General features: G+C 43.7%; 1 protein-coding gene across 20 annotated transcripts in view; it reads left to right on the forward strand.

Annotated features, from left to right (window-relative positions):
• Positions 1 to 381: 381 nt before the first annotated feature.
• The window catches only part of ZHX3 (zinc fingers and homeoboxes 3), a 142,974-nt gene continuing 118,411 nt past the window's right edge, over positions 382 to 24,944 (forward strand). For 10 of the 20 annotated variants that reach the window (XM_058432800.1, XM_058432786.1, XM_058432799.1 and 7 more), the window contains exon 1: positions 17,979 to 18,098. The gene's annotated coding sequence lies outside the window, so the exon portion shown is untranslated. Of the gene's footprint in view, positions 1,160 to 17,944; positions 18,099 to 24,944 lie in introns of those variants that run through there. The other 10 variants (XM_058432804.1, XM_058432805.1, XM_058432802.1 and 7 more) reach the window with 5 other exon arrangements.

Genomic DNA, 24,944 nt, shown 5'->3' on the forward strand with positions numbered 1-24,944 from the left:
GAATTGCAGGAGTGGGGGCAGACAGGAGCCAGAGCCCCTGCCAGCCTACACACACATCCTTTTGAAAGTGTAACCTGGTGTGACCTTCTTTAAGTGGTCCTCTGGAAAGAGCAGGATATGGAGTACAAAAGCCAGGAACCTCTGGGACCGCAGCATCCGCCCCGAGCCCCTCCTTCCCTGTCTTCTTCAGCCTCCACACTGTGAGAAGGGGAGGAGTGCGGGCGCATGCGCCGGGGGCAAGGTCCGCTCTCCGCGACGTCAGGGGGCTTGCACCCGCTCGAAAGCCCCGCCCCGCGGCCGCCAGAGGCGACCCGGGTAGGGGGGGCCCTGGGCCACGCCCCCAGCTGAGCCGAGCAAGGCCGAGCGGAGCCGTGCAAGGCCGAGCAGAGCCGAGCGCCTCCGACAGTGGCCGAGCCCAGCCGAGCGGCCCGGAGTCGGTTGGTGCAGCTGCGTCCCCGCTGCTCAGCAGTCCGCGGCTCCGGCGTCGCCGCCGCCGCCTCTGCGGGGCCTGCGCCGGCCGCCCGCCCGCCCGGCCGCGGGGAGGGAGGCCCGCAGCGCGGGAAGAGCGGCCCGGTCGCGGGCGCCGCCACCGCCACCGCTGCCAGGTGAGCGCCCGCCACGGCCAGCCGGCCCCGCGTGCCCCCGCGGCTGTCAGTCCCCGGTGTCTGTGTCTCTCTCTGCCTGTCAGCCCCTGTGTCTGCGCGAGCTCCTTCCCGCCACGCCTGGCCCGCGGCCGGCCCGCAGTCTCAGTCAGCCCCCTCCCGCCGGCTGCCCCTGGTCTTTCTGTCAGCCGCCAGCACCCCCATGCTGAGAGTCTCCGCCCCTTCCCCCCGGAGCCCCGCCCTCCGCCATCTGTCATCACCCCCCGGGCTCCAGGCGCGGGCGTCCAGGGGTCCTGGGGGTCAGGGTAGCCCCGCGTGCCACCATCGCGGAAGGCGCAAAAGGGGGTGGTAGAGGGGAAGCGGGGGTGTTCGCGCAGGCCCGCCTGACCGTGTGAGTGCGTGCCCGAGTGTGCGTTCCGCGTGTGCACCCGAAAGCCGCCTGCGTCCACGCCCGAGGGCCCTTGCACTCTGCTGGGATGTGGCAGCCCATGCCCTCGGTGTAAAGAGCGTCAGCTAGACCAGGGAAGGCGGCAGAGCCAGGACTCGAACCACTCGGGGTACAGTAGCATCCTGAATCTTGGGACCCTTGTTTGCCCACATGAAAAAACTACACATGGGCCCCAGGTCCTCGGATTCTCTGAGTGGTGTATGAGTGGAGTTTGGAGCTTGTTAAGCCTTCCCAGTTTGGGATTTTCATTCAGGGAAGCCTGTTGGAAGTGATTGAGGAGTGGATGGGATGTAGGGCTTAGGTGGGAAGTGTTTGAGAGCTTGAGTCATTTTGAGTTGCGTGGTTTACATTTCTGAGCAGTGATTGCCCTGGGCTTGTGCCCTGCGAGAAACTTATGTGACTTGGGGTGGGGGAGTGAGGTGGGAAGGAATGCTCCTTTCTGTTTTTATCTGTATGAACACATAGTATATATTTATCCAGATACCCTAAATGTTTATTCATGAGGCGTCCACACATCCTTAATTTAAAAAAGGATTACAGTAGTTTCCATTTATATACGTTCTTGTGTGTTGTTATCTCGATGTTCTTTATTTGTGGTAACTTAGTATTGCAATATTTCAAAACTAAGAGAAAATGCGTCCTAAAACAATTGGTATTTTGCCGGATAATTCTGAACCACGGAGAAGGTGCCAAAAGCGCACTTCATTAGCTGGAACAACTTATTCGAGCTTAATTTGTTTCTAAGAGACATACAGTGGAAAAATCCAGAAGCGCAAAATAGTATCAAAGACACTTAGAAAATGAATGAAAAGGGCCTTTCTGTTGCTGCCTTGGAAAGATGGTATCAAAGTTGCTGTGGAGGACAGAGCCACTATGTAATGATCAACATATTAACCAAGTTGGTTTTGTGACCTTGATACATTGAGTGGGGCTTGATTTGTGCAGTGGTTCATGACAGGCAAACATTGCATGGGAAGTGTGGTAATTTTTGGAAAAAAATGTTCCCCATGTTGTTTTCGTTTTTGGTTTTGAGTTTTTTTTTTTTTTCATATTGAAGTAAGATTTCAGACAAGGGAAGTCTCATGGTGGAGTGCTTTTTTCTTTTTAAAGATAACATTAAAAATTACCAAAGTAATTCATGTTTAAGGCAGAAAACTTGAAAAACAAAGAAAAGCACTGCAAAAAAACAAAAAACCCCCCATAATCCCACAAACTATAGTAAATCACAATTTGGTATTAAGCCTTTTAGCCTTGTTCCCATGTATACGTGTTTTTTCTTACAAAAATGCTATTATACTATACAACTTTTATTCTATGCTTTTTTCTTTGACTTATAACTAGATTATGAGAGATACATCTTGGTTTTATGAGTAGGAACTTGTGTTTCTCTTTGCAATCCTTTAAAAAAGTCAGATCACGTTAGTCCTCTGCTTAGAGCCCTCCAATAGCTTTTTGTCTTAAAGTAAAATCTGAAAGCCTTGCTGTGGCCCGCCAGGCTAACCGTCTTCCCCACAACCATCCTCACTTCGAGCCTTGCCAGACAGATCTCTTTGCTGTTTCTTAAAAACGTCAAGCTTACACCTGTAATCCCAGCACTTTGGGAGGACGAGGCGGGCGGATCACGAGGTCAGGAGTTCGAGACCAGCCCGGCCAGCATGGTGACACCCTGTCTCTACTAAAAAAAAAAAAAAAAAAAAGTCGGGCCTGGTGGTGCGTGCCTGTAATCTCAGCCACTCAGGAGGCTGAGGCAGGAGAATTGCTTGAACCCAGGATGCAGAGGTTGCATTGGGCCAAGATTGCACCACCGCACTCCAGCCTGGGAGACAAAGTGAGACTCTGTCTCAAAAAAGTCAAGCATACTCCAGCCTCGGTGCCTTTGCATTTGCTGTTCACTCTGCCTAGAACTCTGGTCCCTGGATATTAACATGGTTGACTCCCTTACTTCAGGTCTCTGCTCAAAAGTTGTCTGGCTTTGCTTGACCACACTATCAAATACACCCCATTTCCCTGTTGTTCTTATCCTGCCTTACTTACCACCACTTGGTAATACATATTTATTTGTTGGTGTATTGTCTCTCTCCCTCATTAACCCAGAAGTGTGAGACTTTTTTTCACTGATAAATCCTCAGGGCTCAGAAACTGCACCTGGCCCACTGTGGGTACTTAATATTTGTTGAATGAATGAAGGAAAGAATGAATGCTCATTATCCATCTATTCATGTGACCTTGCTGGTAGCCTTCTAGGCTTCTAGGTAGCTGTATCATGAGTTAAAATGACAATCTCTTAAAAGTCAGGATATTCCTTTCTCATCTATATCTGAGAAGAATTTTACAAAGTGAGGCTATGATCTTAAAAAGAATTACGGTCTTGATTTAACTTGAACAATTGAGGGAAGGAACATTTTTGGCAAATGTTGTTGGCTTTCCTTCTTATGCGTTATCCCTGTGTCATGGTGGACATTTTTGAAAAGTATAAAGTTTCCCAGTTATGTTTACAGCTGTGATTTCAATTTAGTAGTTGATAGTGATAGTGTAAGCCTCAAGAGCATAGTGGGGTTTTTGTGTCAACAGATACCCAGAGATATAATTATAGCTTGAATGTGTTTTCATTTGGGGAATAGCTGCTACATATTTACTTATTTTTCTGGCAATTCTATCCTTTTCATCTCCCTGCTTATCAGTTTTTGGATGGCCTAGCAGGTATACTTAATTTTTTCTTTAACATTTTAAAATAAATCCTTGACCTTTTGCAATTTTACATCTCTCATGTGACTCTTGAACTGTTTGAAAGTACCAGTTTCATCTTTCAGGATGAAACATCCGCAGTAAAATATATAATTGCATTTTAATTTATGAGGATGGGAAAATTGTATCTTGGGGCAGAATTTTTACAGAGAAGTTGTAATGTGAGCGTAAGCTTTTCAAAGGTTTGAATTTCAGGTAGACTACTTTTCATTTTAGTGACTTTTTGGAAAAAAACAGTTGCTTCTTATTTTTAAGAAAAAGGATCTCCTTGAACACAATCCAAACAGAGACCTTCAAAAACTTGTTTTTCTTATCCTCCAAATATACAAGAAGTTGGTGGGTGGTGGTGGTAAGGGGGGGAATCCTAAATAAAAATTATTTTCTTAAAGGCCTAAAAGGAGGCTGGGCGCGGTGGCTCACGCCTGTAATCCCAGCACTTTGGGAGGCTGAGGCGGGCAGATCATGAGGTCAGGAGATCGAGACCATCCTGGCTAACACGGTGAAACCCCGTCTCTAATAAAAATACAAAAATTAGCCGGGCGTGTTGGCAGGCGCCTGTAGTTCCAGCTACTTGGGAGGCTGAGGCAGGAGAATGGTGTGAACAGGAGGCAGAGCCTGCAGTGAGCTGAGATCTCGCCACTGCACTCCAGCCTGGGCGACAGAGACTCCATCTCCAAAAAAAAAAAAAAAGGCCTAAAAGTATGTGTTAAGAATTTATTTTTACTTGTTCCACAGGTATTGATTGAGCATGTATTTGAGCCAGTTCTATGTTTGTGTGGGCTATGTTACCATGTTCAGTTTTAAACTATCAACGTGATTTTTAATTATTTCTTTTCTTTTCTGGCTCTGCTACCTCCCTTCTTTCATCATATTCTCTCTCTAAATGATCTAATCAATTCCCAGGACCCTAGAACCCCCTGGATGCAGATGACTCTTTCTGTTACGTTTCCCCACCCTTTCTCTGGTTCCAGACTTGCAGTTTCAGCTACCACCTTCCTGTCCCAGTGATCTCAAATTTCACAGGTTCAGAACTGATCTCTCAATCTCCTTCTCAAGCTTTGAAACTTGTATTCCTCATTCCTGACCCTTCCTTACTCTCCCCTTCAGCCTTCTGTCTCACTGTTAGTATTGTCTATTCATTGTTCAGGCTGGACACCTGAAAGTTGTCTGTGATTCTTCTCATTTCCTCACTCCACATGCAACCCATCTTTATGGCTTTTTGGCCTAGCCTCTAGAATATCTCAAACCCTTCCTTCTTTCCATCTTCCTAATTCACCTACCCACCTCTCTCAGATGGATGATTCCATGTCTCCTGGTTGGTCTCCCAGCTTCCACTGTTGCTTTCTTCTAGCACATTTTCCTCACAGCAGCCAGAGTGATCCTACTAAAGAGTAAACCCAAGCATGCCACCCCCCTGCTTGGTGGCTTTCACTGCACTTGGTCTCACATCCACACTTACTCTGACATGCTCCCTCTCCAGGCTCCCCTCCTTGTTTGCCATGCTTGTCAGGTTGAACACCTTCAGTTCCTCAAACATGCCATATTCTCCTCTTCTGTACAGGCTCTTCCCTCCCCTTGTCTCATAGAAAGATCCTTAAACTTCCAGTCTCAGCTAAAACATCTCCTCCTCAGAGGGGTCTTCCCTGATCACCACTTCTATAGTAGCTTCCTCCCCATTGTCCTCTATCTCAACACATGTGCATTTATTGCTTGCACTTCACTAAAATTCATAGTATGTCCAGAGTTCGTTCCTTCTGGTGGGTTGGTGGTCTCTCTGACTTCAAGAAAGGAGCTGCAGACCTTCGTGGTGAGTGTTACAGCTCTTAAAGATGGCATGGACCTAAAGAGTGAGTAGCAGCAAGATTTATTGTGAAGAGCGAAGAAACAAAGCTTCCACAACCTGGAAGGAACCCGAGCGGGTTGCTGCTACTGGCTGGGGTGGCTAGCTTTTATTCCCTTATTTGTCCCAGTCCATGTCCTGCTGATTGGTCCATTTTACAGGGTGCTGTTTAGTCTATTTTTACAAACCTCTAGCTAGCTACAGAGCGCTGATTGGTGCGTTTTTACAGAGCACTGATTGGTACGTTTTACAAACCTCTGGCTAGCTACAGAGTGCTGATTGGTGCATATTACAATCCTCTTGTAAGACAAAGAAGTTCTCCAAATCCCCACTCAACCCAGGAAGTCCAGCTGGCTTTACCCCCTCAATAGCACTTCATTTATATGTTTCCTTCTTTTGTTTTCTTCTTTATTGTCTACTCCCCCAATAGAGACTACAAGATCTAGGAGGGCAGGGACAGCCTTGTCCTGTATATGGTACAGTCCTAGCACCCAGTGCTCTGCCCAGAGTCCAGTAGGTGTAAGCCCTCAGAACATTTTGAATAATTATTTTAATAGCTACTTTTTTCAAGAATTCGTATGTACCAGGTCCATTGTTATGTGTGTTCACACATTATCTCTAAATCTTTGGGAGAACCCAGTATGGTGATGATGGTAATTATATTACCACTTCTGTTTTTTTAGTTGAGAAAATTGAACTTAGAGAATTTAAGTAATGTTTAAAGTTACATAGCTAAGAATATGGTGGAATTAGGATTTTAATCTATGTGATGTGACTTTAGAACCTTCCCTCTTTTTCATTACTGCCTTCTGATATGAATGCAGGAATGAATGAATATGAAATATGCTGTAATATTAATCCCTGATGGTTTCTCTTGTCTTTCTAAGCATGTATGAGAGCATTAAAATAAGAACACTTGGGTTAGGATGTTATATTCTCCTGGGAAGCTTCTGTTAATAACCACTATGCCAAAGCATACAGATTAGTTTGCTTTTAGGCTCTGTGTTTTAATTTTACCTTTACTACTTTCTAGCTCTAAGCCTTTGGGAAAATTACGTCTAAGTCTGTTTTTTCAGCCGTAAATGGGGAAAAATAATAGTTCTTATAGGATCTTTTGAGGAGCAGAATTATACACAAAAGACTATCAATGTTAGCTATTACTATTTTAAGGAGAAAAAAGTCCTCAAGAAAAGCCTTGTAAACTCATCAACAATTTAGAGTTTGGGTAAGAGTGAATGACAGACAATAACTAACTTAGTGTTCTTTCACTGACCATGGTTTTGAATTTATAAAAATTATCAGAGAATTGGCCAGGCACGGTGGCTCATGCCTGTAATCCCAGCACTTTGGGAGGCCTAGGCGGGCAGATCACGAGGTCAAGAGATCAAGACCATCCTGGCCAACATGGTGAAACCCTGTCTCTACTAAAAATACAAAAAATTAGCTTGGTGTGGTGGCACGTGCCTGTAGTCCCAGCTACTTGAGAGGCTGAGGCAGGAGAATCCCTTGAACCCGGGAGGGGGAGGTTGCAGTGAGCCGAGATCATGCCACTGCACTCCAGCCTGGTGACAGAGCGAGACTCTGTCTCAAAAAAAAAAAAAAATCAGAAGTAACTATCTGGGTTGGGATTTACAATTATTCTATTATTCTATTGATGTATGACAACTTTATATTTGGATTTATGCTTGTTAAATGCTTGTGAAGTAAGATAACTTTCTTTTAAAAAAAAAAACTCTTCCCCATCTTTAGAAGGATTCTCAGGGTAGAGAGATCTTTCAAGAAGCTGGCTATGTTATTTAATTTTATTTTTTTGCACTAGAAAGATATTCACCAGCATACTGTTTACATCAGTAATGCTTACCACCAGGGAGTTTATTTCAGATAACCAAGTGAACAGTAGACTCAGTTTAAGCATAATGGGCTTGACAGCTCTCATGGTGGAATATCTGGGCACAGTTATATTTTCTGGTGGGATGTCTTATGAGCAAGTGCCAAGTCTGGTGGTGGTTATCATCTCTGTGAAATAGAGGTGAGGTCTGCTAAGAATAAATGGGAAGAGGTCAGAGGAAAACAAGGTTCGACACACTATTGAGGTCAAGAAGAGGGGGTAATGAACTTGAGACAATGTCCATGATCTCCAGGCAGTATGCAGGGCTCCACTGATATAGGACCATGGATAAACTGGGGCACTGGTAGCATTCAGCTGCCTGGTTTTAGGAGCAAAGAAGGCATATAGTTGGATTGAGCCAGGGTTGGGGTTTGCTGGGGTGAGTGGCAGAAAGACAGTGGAGCGGAGGAACTGGGATATTGGCCAGGAGGTGACTAATGTGATAGCTAAAGGTATCTAGGCTAGATAGGGAAGAGAAAAGGACCAGTGTTGTTGAAGTCAAGGAATGGTTGTATGGAGTGATAGAGTAATAGGAGGATGTGGCTAGAGAGGGACACATGAGTGGAAGATTTCAGAGTTGGAGCAGTTAATTACTGGGCATGACAGATTTCCTGTGTTTTGCCACAGATACAAGTGACTGAAATGAAGTGAACTCAGTGAAGATGGCTGAATTCAAGGAGGTCAAGTAACTTAGAGGCTGGAGAGTTGTTTTGGCCATCTGCATGGTCAGAGAAGCCATCAGAAGGATTGTAGGATATTTAGGATGGAGAAAAGGAAGGTGGGCCAAATCTTCAGCAAATGAAGTGGGGTCGGAGATCCTAGCAATGAGATATTGTGGTTACCCTGCAGGAATCTGAAAGGATCAGGGGATTTTACCTGAGGGAGATGGAAAAGTAGTGACCTGGAAGGTTTATTGGTTGCCAGGTCTCTCGGGAAGGAGTCGGCCATGGCCCAGGTTCATTATATTCTGAAGGAATCCCAATTCAAGAGGGCAGCACTAGAGGCATGTAGTATTGTGTTTTTAAACGTGTTCATGAAAATCATGTGAGGATGTATGTTAAAAAACAGATTCCAGGCTCACTGAACTACAGTCTTTAGGAGGAGGAGACTGAGAATGTGTATTTTTAACACCCTCCCCACTTGGTAATTCTTTATAATTAGGCAAGTTTGGGAAATGCAGCTGTAGTGATTAAGAACATGGCATCTGGAAGCCCATTGCCTGGGTCTGAAGGAGGTGGGACTGGTGGGAGGGAACCTTAGCCCATGACACTTAAGAGTTTGGCTTTCCAGATACATCTGATATCAGAAACAGTGAGCTAAGAATGCTCTATCAGAGGCAAATACACTGACAACAGCAGGAAGGGACAGCTGGTAATGACAGAAACAGAAATGCTCTACAAAATAATTCAAAGTATAGCTGTTTGGAGACATTTATTATAGAGAAAAACATTCCTGTTTGCCTCGGTGGCCTCTGAATACATCAACTGATTATAATTGTTATCATGTTCAACAGGAATAGGTCGAATTAGGGTTTAGTTTGTTCAGAAAGGCTGAGAAGGAAGTTGTGCAATTTAGAAAGCTTTCCGTCTTAAAACAGCATGCTTAGTGCTTTAGATATTTGTAAAATTATGTGCACAATTCTGTCTCTGAAGATACTGGATTTAAAAACAAAGTTTTACTCAACAAGCCAAAGTTAAGAACAGTTGTTATCCCCAAGGGGTTGTCTATATGATTAGATATTTAATATTATGATACTGGTAGCCCTACTGCCCCATTCTCCCTATTTTCCCTGGGAAAATTCTTTCCATGACAAGGAGAGGAATCCTGCAAAAGAATAGCTGCTCATGAGGGAACTTGGAGTTAGTCATTCTTGGCTGACCACTTACACTCCCCCTGTTGCTATTAAGGAGGTTCTGAATTTGAGTTGCATTGTTTAGATTACTTAACACTATAACACCTGGTTTATCATACCCAAACACTAAAGCTTTGGGAAAAGAATGTTGTCAGCACTGTTGAAGTGGTTGCTATGGACCTTGAGCCTAAAACTTGGTTTGCTCAATCATGTGTTCCATTTCTTATTTCCTCTTGGACTGAGAAGGCTGGCTTTCAAACTGGTGAATAGCAGCACCTCAGTTGCATTCCAGTCACCTACCACATCCTTCCACTCACTGTCTCCTCTCCTCAGTGAACTACAGGGAGCTAGTCAAATGTACATCATGAGGCCTAGAAAATGTGGCTGTGGAGGATTAGCAATGCCAATTCAACCAGAACTTTCATTTTGCAAGTTGAGATTTGTAAAAAGTGATTCCATTTTAGAGAAAAAAAGGAATTCAGAGTATTTTTCCCTTTTAGAAAAACATTTTCTTCTAAAGCTGAGGAATACTCAACAGAACCGATCAGTGTGATGGTGATAATATGTTCTTTAATGTCACACTTTTCCTCCCATCAGAGCTCAGGAACCCTTTCAGGCTCTGCTGTATTATGGTGCTCGTTATAATGTTTAAATCACTAAAGGTATTCACCTTGTGAAGTGTTTGTATTCCTGCTGTGGACTAGGTATCTTAGTTGAAAAGAGGGTCCATGGCCTCAAGGAACTTTTTAAAAAGTTAGTCAAGGTGCATTTAGATCTCTAACCTCAAGCAGACCATGCTATGTACTGTGAAGGAGATATAATCAAAATGTCATAGGATCACAGATGAAAGAGAGGGTATCTCTAGTGGTGGATGGAGGTGGCAAGAGGAGATTGGAGGATGCTTTAAGGGAATGTTTGTATTCAGACTGGATCTTGAAGGTTGAGTAAAATTTTGAAACTAGTAAATTACATTTGATATTTTCTGTTTACTAAGGCATCATTTATTTTAGCAAGACTACAACATAGTGCTTAATGAATTAGCCTTCAGTTATCTGAAATGACTCAATTACTTTGGATACCTTGTTTCTGTAATTAATGTGTGATGCATTAAGGAATATTTGGTGGAGAAGGGCTTTTATGGAAGCATAGCTGAAAACGATCTTGGGATCATAGTAGATATCTGAAAGAATGGGATATATAGTGGTATGGTAGTGAATAGAAAACCAGAATGGTAATGGGATGTATATGTTTGAATATATGGTTTAAAATGGAGGGAAAATGGAGCTCTAAATGATGTTAATGAGGCCTTTATAGGAAATGAATAGTCTGCCAGGTTAGCAGGACTTTTGAATACTCACCATCTCATTGCTGAGTATCTTTCTCTCGGGTGGTTGGCAATGTGGTCGGTAGATCCCTGTGGGGTTGGCCACAGTAAACCAAAGGAGGTCAGCTGCTCCTCATTCTGCCTTGCTCTAGGTGGCTAAGCACAGACAGTTTTACAGAAAGCCTGTGAAGCCATGTCCAGAGTGGCTCTTTCTGCCCTAGACTTTTGCACACTTGGTTCCTGGGCTTGGCCTACCTCAAAGCTTTGTCTTCCTGCCATGGAGTGGATTCTCTCTCACTGGTGTGTGTACTCTCTGGATGGGTTTGCACTCCTTTGGCAAGCCCATTCTTGCCATGGTAGGTTAGCTATAGCTGGACCATTGTGCTAGCCTTGTAGGTGGTCATCATTATGCCTGAAATCTTGCATTCAATTTTTCCTTTCCCATGTTAAGGCTCTTCCACTTGACCTCTCCATTCAACTCTTAATTTTCCAGGAAGCTGAAAAACATACTACTTGTTACCTTTTGTGCTGAAATGGGGCCCTGGCCCAGAATTTTGATCCCCTTGGGAATCAACATATATAGTTCACAGAAGATAGCATTTTCTTTTTGTTTATTCCTGATAATGCCAATACCGTTTAAAAAGCCAAGATATTTGGCAATGCTATAGGCCCCATTTTACCATACAGGTAACTAAAGCCACTTAAGAAAATGATTTCAGGAATTCACCAAATAACATACTTATTATGTGCCTACTGTGTGTCAGATACTATGCTGGACACCAACGGAGAGCAAATCAGACATGGTCTTCTGTGGTACTCACAGTCTGGTGGACCTATGGCCAGAAAGCCATGAGAGCTTTATAGAATGACTGTAGGCTTTGGGGAAGAAAGGCCTGGTGCCTAGTCCCACTTTTGCCTTTTATCAATTACATGACCTTAAGCATCTGACCCTATTTTCTGTCAAGTAAAATAAAAAGGATTTACCCTGGCTTATAAGATTTTTCTAAGACTGGATGAGACTACGTAGAAAAGAGCTTTGCAAAGGTCAAGTTACTATATATGCAAATATAGTTGGGAGTAATCAGCCCTGTATTCTTTAACAAGAATGACTAATGGAGTATTTTCACTTCTCTGTGGCTTCAGAGAATGCGGCGTATCCCCAAATACAATGCTTGAACTGAATATTAACATTTCACTAATTCTAATGTATATTAATAAATAAGGAAATCAGCTACTTAGGTGGTACCTAGGGCTATATAGTTATCTTTAAAAAGTCATAGATTTAATACATATTGGCTTTATTTCAGAAAACAGTGCTTCTGGATGTTTACTATATAACCAGAAATTTATTATTACAACAATGGATATATAATTCCAATAATACAATACATACCATGATATAGTACAAAAATCAGAACAATAGTTATAATAAAAAGTATTCTTTGTAAATAGTAGAAGATTACTTTTTGCAGGTTTAGGTTGGTAAGGAGTTTTGAACTGAACTGCTACTTTTTGGTTTTGACTTTTTTTTTTGGTCGTTGGGGTTTATTTATTTATTTATTTATTTTTATTTTTTTTGAGACGGAGTCTTGCTCTGTCACCCAGACTGGAGTGCAGTGGCGCAATCTCGGCTCACTGCAAGCTCCGCCTCCTGGGTTCACACCATTCTCCTGCCTCAGCCTCCTGCGTAGCTGGGACTACAGGCGCCCACCACCACGCCTGGCTAATTTTTTGTATTTTTAGTAGAGACAGGGTTTCACCATGTTAGCCAGGATGGTCTTGATCTCCTGACCTCGTGATCTGCCCATCTCGGCCTCCCAAAGTGCTGGGATTACAGGAGTGAGCCACCACGCCCAGCTGGTTGGTTTTTGAGACAGGGTCTCGCTCTGTTGCCCAGACTGGAGTGCAGTGGTGTGATCCTAGCTTACTGCAGCTTCTACCTCCTGGGATCAAGTAGTCCTCCCTCCTCAGCCTCCCGAGTAGCTGGGACCACAGGTGTGCACCAACATGCCCGGCTAATTTTTGTATTTTTTGTAGAGGCAGGGTTTCACCATGTTGCCCAGGCCGGACTTGAACTCAGCTCAAGCAATCCACCCACATTGGCCTCCCAAAGTGCTGGGATTACAGGCATGAATCACCGCTCCCGGCCAACTTTCTGTTGTTTTAATGGTCCCTCTTACCTTGTATGTCACTGAACAACTAAGACATTTCGTTGTAGGTATTTTTTGTAGCAGCCTAGACAAGACCCTTAATCTTTGAACCTCAATTTTACTCATAAAATGTGACCTTTTCTTTGCCATGCCAACTTAACAGGGTTGTTGAGACATTCAAATATAGTATTGAATGGATATGCTTCTATCTGTGTAATGGTCCTTGTTCAGTCATGGGTGTAGTGATGCGGTAATTCTGGTAAATGAATGCCCCAGAAGGGCTATGTCTTGATTTGTAACATAGTCCTTGGTCAAGTCTTGATTCTTCCCCATGATGATTCATCCTATTGTCCCATTCTCATTTAATAACATCTCACTTTATACCCACTTGGCCATTAGCCAACACTTACTGAGCTTCTGCTGTGTGTCTAGCCTGTGTAAGATGCTGGGGATATAAAGGTGAGAGGCCAGACCCTGTCTCCTGGGTACTTGTTCGAGTAGGGGAGTTCAAAACTGCAACAGCAATTCTTGCCTCCATTTCTAGCCTGCTGGTCTGCCCAAAATTTAAGACTTGTCAGCCCTACAATTGCATGAGCCAGTTCTTAAAATAAATCTTAGTGTGTGAGTATGACTGTGTATTCATACAGATATCCATTCACACACATATATATATATAGTTGTTTCATATTGGTTCTATTTTTTCTGTAGAGCCCTTACTGATACAGTACTCAATAAATGCTCTCCTTATGGATGCAGTAAGAAGAGGAACAAGCATGATAAACAAGATGCTTGCTGTGGTTTTAGCCATGTTGACTTTGAGCTGGAATTCCACCCGTGGAATCCAGGTGGAAATACTGGCAGGCACATGTAGCCAGATTACGGAGAGCTCACATGAGCGGTCTGGATTGTGGAGATATAGCTACACTTCCACAGCTACACACTGTGGAAGTCTCCAGTGTGTAGCCGTCAGCTGAAGTTATATTTGTGGATGATTTCAAACAGAAGTATAGTATGTAGAGTAAGAGGAAGTATAAAGATGGAACCCCAGGAAATACTAACATTTAGTGGGGAGGCAGAGGGGAGGAGACTATACTGGAAACCAAGTAGGAGTAGACAGAGAGGGGGAAGATCAAGAGAGAATGGGGCCATGGAAACTAAGGCAGGGGATAATTTCAAGAAGGTGGGAGTACAGCAGTGTTAAGTGCCATGAAAAGGTAAAGTAAGAGAAATGTTGGAAATTGTCCATTGGATTTAGCTCCTAAGAGGTATCACTGGAGGTGAATGTTTCAGCATCCCACCACCACATTACCGTGGGTAGGGGTGGAGTAGAGAATCCATGGTAATGAAGTAGAGATGCATTTTCACTGCTGATGCTTAAAAGAGCTCAGCTAGGAAGTGTGAGGATAAGAGGGGGCTATGGGCTTCCCAAGGAAGGGGTGATTTTAGGATGAGAGGGGCTCTAGCATGTTCAGAGGCTGAGGAAAGGAAGAGCCAGGAGAAAGGAAAAAAATCAGAGATTCAGGAAGAGAAAGGATAAGTGCTTGAACAGGGTCTCTTCTGTGGATGGAGGGGCATGCACAGGAGATGGCCAGTAGCATTGCCAGAGGAGGGGTGCCTGTTTCATTTGACTGTGCGGAAAGAGAAAAGGCTATTTGGGGATACAGAGAAGTCTATAGAAGGCAGGGGGCCAGGCCGGGCGCGGTGGCTCACGCTTGTAATCCCAGCACTTTGGGAGGCCGAGGCGGGCGGATCACGAGGTCAGGAGATCGAGACCACGGTGAAACCCCGTCTCTACTAAAAATACAAAAAAATTAGCCAGGCGTGGTGGTGGGCACCTGTAGTCCCAGCTACTTGGAGAGGCTGAGGCAGTAGAATGGCATGAACCCGGGAGGTGGAGCTTGCAGTGAGCCGAGATTGCGCCACTGCTCTCCAGCCTGGGCGACGAGCAAGACTCCATCTCAAAAAAAAAAAAAAAAGAAGGCGCAGGGGGCTGGAATTTTTGCCCTTGTAGAAACTTGTATTTTTTTGTGTGAAGTGGAGCATTGGCATCCACTGATAGCCAAGGGTAGATGATGCAGTAAGGTCTTTGAAGGCAGATAAGGTATAAAATTACTGTGTGGAGCTTGGAAGTGGGAGTTGATTTTTGCTCCTCATTGTGTTTTGAATAAAAGTTATACTCCACAGTCTGATATTTACAGAGACCTCCACAATCTGCCTTTTATCAGTTCTACCAGACTACCTATCCTTTTTGTTTCATTCTAGCACCCTTGTACTTTAGTTGAGTGTGTCTGATGTGGCACTAGAATGTGGCTTTGAGAGATTAGATGCTGTAGGGAAGATGCTGTTAGACTAAGAGTCAGGGGTCCTGTGTCCAGTTTGGCTTCACCACTTATCAGCTATGGGAACTTGGACATAACTTCGCTAAGTCCATTTTTTTCATTTGTGAATTGTTAATAACAATAGTATTGATGAAGGTGTGTCAAATGAGAAAACATATTTTAAAGTACTTTGAAGAGGATAAGTAATACAGAAATGGAGATGGTCATCAGGCTATCCCTAATCCTAGCTCCAGGCTTTCTTCATTACCACGAGTCCTCTCCCTTCTCTCCAGCTGCCATTTTAATTCAGCCTGTATTGTGTAGAGAAACGCTAGCTACTGTAATAGATAAACTCTGCTGAAACTTCAGTGGCTTAAAACAGTAGACGTTTCTGTGCTCATTTAAAATCCAGTCACCTGTGGGGATGGAGGGGGCCCAGACTAATGACGCTCTGCCGTCTTCAAACCACGGTTTCCAAGGTTGCCCTGGGTGTCAGTGGCCTGCCAGCAGTGTTGGAGAAGAGAGTGAGAGGGCATGATTGTCTGGGAGGCTTTTGTATACCAGGCCTAGGATAGGAGCTAGTGACCAAGGCTAAAGGACAGATGGTTGAGAAGAGGCATGTATCTACTGAATAGGTGGTGAATTTGGGGTGTGTGGGTGTTTATTTGCAGAAAATGGTTGAGGTGGCTCTGAGAAGAGTGAGGTGCAGGACCTGCGCAACCCCAGGAGGGAATGGAGAAGCTCCTGCCTCTATGGGCAGAGTTTGGGAAGGGCCAAGGGGCCTAGGACTTGTTCCTGGTAAAGAAGGCAAGTGATGCAAAGGTGGGAGAGAGGTCCATGGGTCAGGGAAGAGGGAGCTGAGAACTGGGGTGTTAGTACACCTTTGTGGTGAGCTTCTTAAAGGCTAGGGAGACATTGTTTATCTTTTTTAGGATAAGAAAATTGATGCAGTGGTGCCTTGATAAAGGGCACACAACTAATTGGCAGCAGAGAAATGAGCTACGGCCTGGGTCTTTTGACATCAAAGCCCCTAGTAGTGAGACCCAGGAAACATCCCACTGGGAAGGCTGGAAAACCTGGGCTCTGAAGAAGTTGGTTTGAGGTAAACCATTGGGCACGGGATTGGAAGAGCACTTGCAGTGGCTTATTCCTTTATAGGTGACTCACTCTTTGCCTGCATCTACTGGATGGGAGGTGATTTTGGGGTGTGTGGGTGTTTATTTGCACAAAATGGTGGAGGGAGCTCTGAGAAGAGTGAGGCAGGACCTGTGCAAACACAGGAGGGAATGAAGAGGCTCCTGCCTCAATGGACAGAGCTTGGGAAGGGCCTGGGGACCTAGGACTGGTTCCTGGTAAAGGAGGAAGGGCAAAAATCCTAAGGCAGGACTGTTCTTAATGAATTCAAGGACTGAAAGGAGACCAGGTTGGTACAAGACTAAGAGGAGGAGAGGTGTATGAGAGGATACTGGAGCACAAAGCAGGGCCCATATCACTCAAGAACTTACAGGGCATAGCAAGGCATTAAGACTCTATTCTAAGGTCAGTGAGAAGCCATTGTATATTTTGAGTATGGGGTGGTATGATGGCCTGATTTATAGTTTAAAAAGACCACCCAGACTGTTGTATGGAGAATGGGTAGAGGGGAGGCCAGAATATTAATTGAGTGTAGTGGGTGAGGGAAAAGGAGGAATTCAAGAGGAGATGAAAGTCTGGAGCTTAAAGAAGAGGTTCAGGCTGGAAAATACAATTTGATCCTGTATTTCCTGTTAGCTCACTCCCTGTTCTTAGCCAGGCTTCCTGCAAGTAGCCTTATCCATGGTCTCTACTTCCTCACCTCCTGCAATTTAACCCTCTGTACTCTGGCCTCTGTCACTGCCACTTACTTCCCTGAAATGTCTCGGGCAAAGGGCACCCTAGGCCCTTTGTGGTTACCTAAGTCTAGGCCTTTAGCCCTTGTCTGACTTGGCTTGCATTCCTTCACACTGTGAGCGACTTCTGCCTTGAAAGGCCCTCCTCCTTAGCCCTTCTGTCTTTCTGACCCGCCATTCTGTGGCCGCTTTCTGGTCCCCAAGTCCTCAGGCCAGCCCTGAAATGTTAGCATTCCCCAGGCTTCTGGGTTTCCAGTTGGTCCTCCTGGCTTCCGCTGTGCCCCTCTGCATAGAATAAACCCTATCCTGCTCATAGGCCAACACTACTTGCCTTTCCAGCTTCATCTCAGGTGCCCCTCCTCCAAAAGCCTTCTCTGACCCCTCAGGCTGGGTAGGCGCCACTTCTCCTTTTCCATTTCTCCTGGAGCATAAAGTAGATTACCTCTGTGATAGCACTTAGCACCCTGTTGACTGACTTGTCTCCCCAGTCTAGTAGTTCTTGAGGGATAGAGTTACAATGAAATACTGCGTGATCTAGGACAGAGATTGCTTTCTCCAGTTCAGGTGAAAGCTACACTTTATAATGAAGGTATCTATACTTGATTGTATATCCTTTAATAGTGCATTCATTTCTCACTGGGTCTGAAGGCTGGAATTCTGGTATAATATATTCTATGAACAGAAGAGATTAACTAGAAATAATCAGTGTCTCAATTTTCCGAAAGGAAAAAAAAATGACTAAGAATCTGAATTGCTTCAAAAGGGCTTCTAAAGACTTGCATTTCTTGCTTGGTAATTTGGATCTTCACTCCCATCCTCCCATCCCAAAGCCTGTTACATGTGTCTTGTATTTTGTGATTCCACAATTCTGGGTTTGACATTACAATTGCCTCCATGGTGATGAGCACTAACATTCTTGTGTGCTGAATTGTGATAGCCGTCAAAGGCAGCAAATAGACTGAATGAAAGATGAGCTTCTGCCTTTATATCCTTCTCTTCTGCTACCCAACTCATTGTGGTGAAGGAAAAAGAAAACGCGGGTGGAGACTGACTATATGCTTAGGTATACAAATCACACATCTGGAGTTTCAGGAAGGCTTTGGGTGGTTAATGTCACTAAACTCTCATGCTTGTCTTTTTTTTTTTTTTTTTTTTTTTTTTGAGACAGAGTCTCCTTCTGTCGCCCAGGCTGGAGTGCAGTGGTGCAATCTCGGCTTACTGCAACCTCTGCCTTCCAGGTTCAAGCGATTTTCTTGCCTCAGCCTCCTGAGTAACTGGGAATACAGGTGTCTGCCACCATGCCTGGCTAATTTTTGTATTTTTAGTAGAGATGGGGTTTTGCTGTGTTGGCAAGGCTGGTCTCAAACTCCTGACCTCAAGTGATCCACCTGCCTCAGCCTCCCAAAGTGCTGGGATTACAGGCATGAGCCACTGCACCTAGCCTCATGCTTGTCTTTCATATGTCTTTTTCTACTCTTGAATTGTTTCTTTTTGTCTTTCTCAGTTCCAAATTCACTCTATCATTTTTGGCAGGTGGAACAAAGAAAATATAATGTTGAATCACTTTCTTCTCAGTGGCTGTGATTTTTAGAATATTTCTTGATTTTTTTCAATGTTTAGTTTTCTGAGCCTAGCAGAGCAAAAAAGCGATGATGCCTTTGATTAAATGAAACCCTTAGCATAATTACTCAAAATCATGTGACAGATTATCCTTGTGTCTTTTTTGATATAGTGTTGGGCTGATTAATTTATCTTTAAGAAAAAAAATTATGGAGTTGTTATTTACCTTTAACTAGAATGCCTCTCAAATGGAATAAGACTGCCCAAGTAAATGTAATAGCAGACTAAGTTTGAGCTGTTATATTATTCTCTGAAGGCTTTGTTGTTAGCAGGGTGAGAAATGCTGGCACATAGGAGCTGCACTCTATTGATTCCCAATTATGTTTATTTCTGGTGTCCAAATAAGACATTAGGATTGCAGACTTTCAGGTAGGAAGTGACCACAGGGTTTTCCAGTATGCCCACTGGTGAGATGCCAACTCCTCTTCTTACGTAGGGGACACCTCTCGGTTAGCACAAGAACAATCTTCCTCATAGGAAGCCACAATATTTGTCCTGGGACTCTTGACCCACTGGACTTCCTTAGTCTTTCCCATCATATATCACATATGCAACCCTTCAAGTACCTGAAGAAGCTTTCTTCACTTTCATCTCCCAAGTCCCTCTCTTCAGATTCTGGATCCCTGGTTTCTTCAGATGTAAACTCCCTCCTTAGTCTGCATATTGTGATCCTAATGAATTATCCTGAGGTTTTGTTAGCATTTTAATGGTTCAGTCCCTTACTGAACTTACTCCTGGCTGACACCCACTCTCATGGAACTCCCCTCTGAATGTAGGTTCTAAAGCATCTATTTAATGAAGTATTTCTATCTCAGTGATCTTACTAGCATAGTTTTACTGCTATGTTTCGTTACATTTGTTAGTATTGTTTACTTTTAGAGGAAGTATATTACAAAGGCTTTTAAGCCGTAGGGTGCAGGTAAGATGCCAGTAAGGCTGTAGAATTTGATTTCCAGCTAGAGGAGGCTTAACCAACTTCAGTTTGGTCTGATTATAAAAGCAAGCATTTATTGAGCCCTCATAGCATGTCACTCACTGTGCTAAGGACTGCTACGTGTATCATTAACCCTGTGTAAATAGTGGTGTCATTAATAGTGGATAGTATTATTGACCTCATTTTAATGATGAAGAAATGGAGGTTTGGAAAGGCTGGGGCATGCTCCATATTTCACATGTCACAGTGTGACCCAGAGCAACGAGCTCCTAATGTGCCACTATGCTGCTGCTTTAGTGCCTTTCTGCTGGGTAATGCTCTGTGTACAGCTCCTTTCTCTTGTACTTCGTATTTACTTCTCTGGTCTTCTTAAAATATAAATTAAAAAAAAAAAGAATTGGATGACTCTTTTTAACTTACCGGGGCATCTGGAAGAGCCCTCTGCACGTGGTGGGTGCTGACAGCTAAGGCTGTCCTTAGCTCTGTATCTTTAGAGTCAATAGAAATAGATGAAACTTCTGTGAGTTCTTCAGTCTTGGGATGACTAGGGCCACTCTAGACCTCATAAGTGCGTCTTAAACCAGTAAAAGTCTGACACATTATGGTGGGCTAGGACTCAACTGAGGGGTATTTCCTTTAACTCGCCTTTGGGCACCTGGACAGCCCAGACCAAATGGGAGAAAATATGACCGTTGTCATTAAAGTTGGACTGGCAGTCAGTTGCCTTTATTCAGTCCTGGCTCTGCCTTACATACTTACCCTGGGTAACTAGGTCCCCATTTCCTCACTTGCTCTGGGAATTGGAAAGGAGAGAAAGGTGTGTGTAGGATTTCCTCACTCCATCTGAGGCTAACACAGCCCTTTGGTTTTGGAGAGTCCATTCTTGCGCTCTATTTTCTAACTCCACGTGAAACCATGGCACATGAAACCATGGCACAATAGGAAAGATGGGATGTTTGCGAGGCTGCTATGTTTCCCCTTCCCCCAGTCTCTGAGAGATTGGTAATTTGGACACCTTTATTAGTTTGAGATAAAACTGGGACTCACTGACTGAGGCTGGACTGAAGACTTAAAACATGGGGAGGCCTAGAACTTCTTGCTCAATTCACAGGGTCCCAAGGGTTTAGAAGCTGATGTTATTCCTCTGGGGTCTGAGGAGAATGGCTCAGCTGTGGGACCAACTCAGGCCTATTGGAGGAACACAGGCTAGCCTTGGGAGTTTTGAATCATCAATACTTGGGAGTATTTTAGAATTATCAGATCCTGCCTGCATGTGCATCTCAATCTGAAACCCCAGAACTGCCATTCTCCTTGTGTTGATTCAAGATATAAATGATTCTGGAATTCTATAGATAGGACTTTATCTGTCAGAGTCCCAACAGGAAAAGTTGGCATTCTCAACTTGGGATAATTCCAAGAGAGTTTACTTCAAGAGGTATGGGCAGGATGTAGAGAAAACCATAAGGGATAGTGCAGGAACCTAGGGTTATAGTGATGGTGGAGCTGTTACTACCCCTAGCTCCAAAGAGACAAATGGATGAAAATGGATGGAAGTAGTTATCAGGAGCCAGAAGAGATTGTCATTATCAAGTGTCAAGAGGCTACCTTGAGAGGAGCAGTGACTTTTGGTTGAGGGATGCATACACCGCAAGTAGAATGAATTCCCAACCTTATTCCCTCCCTCGCCTCTCCTTTCCTCCCCCGATCTCTTTCTGGGACATAGCATTGGCTAAACCCAATCAGAGGTCAAGGTCGTAGGGACCTGTTGATGTGATTCATAATGATTAGCCTGCCAAGGCAGAGAGCAGGGTAGAGAAAGTTGGAGCGGGCATCTGGGAAATAGTAGACTTAAGGACCCCTGTGGTTTTAGAATGGGCAGAGCTCATGTGCACGTGTGTGTCAGAAGGTGGGAAAAAAGGATGAGATGTGCATTTCTTGAGCATCACCATGTGCTAGGGACTTTCTTGTGACATCACCTTTTGGGGCAAGCAGTATTATTTCCATGTTAGAGATGCGGAAAACTTGAGCCCAGATCTCTCAGCCCTAAGTCAACTCAGTCCTGGTGATCCCTGTGGTGACAGGTAGTATTTGGATGTTTCTCTTATCTTATTTTCTCTGTGGCCCATTCCAGAAAGCCGCATTTCATACGTAGTATTGCTGGGAGAACAGTGAGGACTGTAACAGAGCTGCTGTGTATTTTTTTTTTTTGTTTCTCACTTTATGAACTTGAGGAGAAGGGAAAAGAAGAGGAAAAAAACTCAACTTGGCATGAGTGATGTTAAGTGAGATCAAATAAGGTGAAAAGCAAAATAGACTCCAGAAATTTAGTTTTGCTTTTACCCAAAGTTCATGGGCGGTTGCTGTACAAAGTCCTTTTTGCTTTCCACAAATGTTAAGCACTTTTAATAACATGAATCTCATTATCTTTACTTTTGGTTGTTTATGAACTTAAATAGCTTTATAAAGGACAACCAACTGAATGTGAAGATCAAACTGTGTGTGTCACCTTTTACTATTTCATTTCTTGTGAATGTACAAATTCTTACACTTGTAATGAGTTAGTTATTTTGGCTCCTGATAATTTTTTTTTTTTTTTTTTTTTTGAGATGGAGTCTCTCTGTGTCGCCCAGGCTGGAGTGCAGTGGCGCAATCTTGGCCCACTGCAAGCTCCGCCTCCCGGGTTCATGCCATTCTCCTGCCTCAGCCTCCTGAGTAGCTGGGACTACAGGCGCCCGCTACCATGCCTGGCTAACTTTTTTGTATTTTTAGTAGAGACAGGGTTTCACGGTGTTAGCCAGGATGGTCTCGATCTCCCGCCTCGGCCTCCCAAAGTGCTGAGATTACAGGCTTGATCCACCGCGCCTGGCTGGCTCCTGATAAATTTATTATAAAAGTATTGTACAGCCAACAGTGAAATAGAAAGTTTAAATTTTTTAAAAAGGGAATTCTAATACTCTAGAAAATTCTTGGATTTTCTTTTTTCCTACTTTTTGATCATATGCGTGCATAATTTTATATGGCTAGAATTATACAAGTTTGTATTGTTCTCATGTCATTGTAAGCGTTTTTCCATGTTGCTATGTAACCTGCATAATTATATATGATAGTTTCTCAGTTTACCTTAAATATTCTCTTATTATATATTTTTAATTTTTTATGCCTTGCTTCATTCTATGAAAAGGACTGCATTCTACTGAAGTGTTTTATGTAGTATTTTTCTTTATAAATATTGTTTATTTGCATCTCAGGCAACTAGTTTCCCCACCCCTCCCTCTTTTGTTCTTCTGGAAGAAGAAATGGAATTATTTCTTTAGGATAATTTTGGGAGTGGAATGAGCAACTCTGAAGCTACATCAAGGAACTGGAAATACAGTAGTTTGAGGGATAGCTGAGAGAAGAGTACAGTTGAAATAAGTCATTAATATAGAGTTGTTACAGAGTTGTTATTTAAAATATTAACGTGGGCTGGGCGCAGGGGCTCACGCCTATGTATAATCCTAGCACTTGGGGAGGCCGAGGCGCATGGATCACTTGAGGTCAGGAGTTCAAGACCAGTCTGGCCAACATGGTGAAAACCTATCTCTACCAAAAAATATAAAAATTAGCCAGGTGTGATGGCACATGCCTATAGTCTGGCTGAGGTGGGAGGATCGCCTGAACCCAGGAGGCAGAGATTACAGTGAGCAGAGATTGTGTCACTGCACTCCAGCCTAGGCAAGAGAGCAAGACTCCATCTCAAAAAATCAATCAATAAATAAAGTAATGTGGATTTTTATTAAATCTTAGGTTTTAAAAACTATTACTAAGGCCAGGCACGGTAGCTCACGCCTGTAATCCCAGCACTTTGGGAGGCTGAGGTGGATGGATCACTTGAGGTCAGGAGTTCGAGACTAGCCTGGCCAACATGTTGAAACTCCCTCTCTACTAAAAATAGAAAAATTAGCCAAGTGTGGTGGGGGGCGGGGGGTGCCTGTAATCCCAGCTACTCGGGAGGCTGAGGCAGGAGAATCACTTGAACCCAGGAGGCAGAGGTTGCAGTTAGCCGAGATCATATCACTGTACTCCAGCCTGGGAGACAGAGTGGGACTCCATCTCAAAACAACAACAACAACAAACTATTACTAAATGAGAAATTAGACATCATTTACTCACAAGTTTAAGGTATGACATCATTTACATACAAAATTTAGCTGTTAATCCTAAAATGTTAAGTTTTAAAAATTTTGTTGCCAGCTAAATTGAATGTAGCATGATTCTAAACAAATCTTAGATTAATGTCATTGGCCCCAAGCATGCTCTAGCTCTGCAATATTAGCATTGGCCTGTTCGTCCCCTGAGCTACTACTCCCTGGGAGGTGGTCATCCTTCCTTAACTCATTCTTTCCAGCCCTGGGGAGCCTCGGAACTTTTGTCTATTCACTTCTTTACAAAGCTGTAGCCTTCTGGCCAGAAGGGGCTTCCTTGAATGGTGCCCATGTCCTTCCACTTGCCTTTGATTGTCTGGAGTTGTGCTTTCTGGAAAAACAGACAGGTTTCTTCCATTAGGCAAGAAACATCAGAAATTAGAGATCTGTTCTGGTTTTCACTCTCTGTATCCTTAGCTCCTGGCATGGTGCCTGACACATAGCAGATGCTCAAAAACACATTCGTAGAATGAAATGTCTTGAGACAATCTTTCAGATGTGTGAATATGACCATGATGTCCCCACATGGTCACCTCTTCTTCAGGTTTAAGGTCCTTCAGTTCAGCCATTCTTTTCGATAGAATTTCCAGATCCCTTTCCCTCCCTGTTTCTCACCAAACTGTGTGATCACAGTTCACTGTCAGTCACTTAGAATGTGTGACCAGACTTATAACCAGTTCTCCAGAAGTGGTCTGATTTGTAGCAATATACTCAAGTGTGCCTTACTTTTTTTTTTCTTTAGCAGATCTCTGGTTGTTTATATTCTTTTACATGATCAGCTGTCAAGCCTGGTCTCTTCCAAGAGGTGCTTGTGCAATTGTTTCCTTCTAGTTTAGTGTTACTTGGGATTTGATGAGGGTTCTTCAATATCCTTATGTGACTCATCAGTAAAAATGAGGAATAGGAGGGGCCCAAGGAAGAGTTTTGTGGAAACCTCCTTCCAAACTGACAATAATCCTCTAAATCCATGCTTTTCAAACTGTGATGTGCATACAGATTACCTGGGAATTTGGTTAAAATGCAGATTCTGATTCAGAAAGTCTGGGTGAGGCAGAGCTTCTGCCTTTGTAACAAGTTTTCTCTAAGCTTGTGCTGATGTTGTGGGTCTCCCTGATCATCTTTTGAGTATCAGGGCACAGTTCTTGGGGAAAGTTGTTCATGAAAGCAAATC

The sequence above is a fragment of the Hylobates moloch genome, unplaced genomic scaffold, assembly GCF_009828535.3.
Source record: "Hylobates moloch isolate HMO894 unplaced genomic scaffold, HMol_V3 SCAFFOLD_21, whole genome shotgun sequence".
NCBI classification, from domain to species: domain Eukaryota; kingdom Metazoa; phylum Chordata; class Mammalia; order Primates; family Hylobatidae; genus Hylobates; species Hylobates moloch.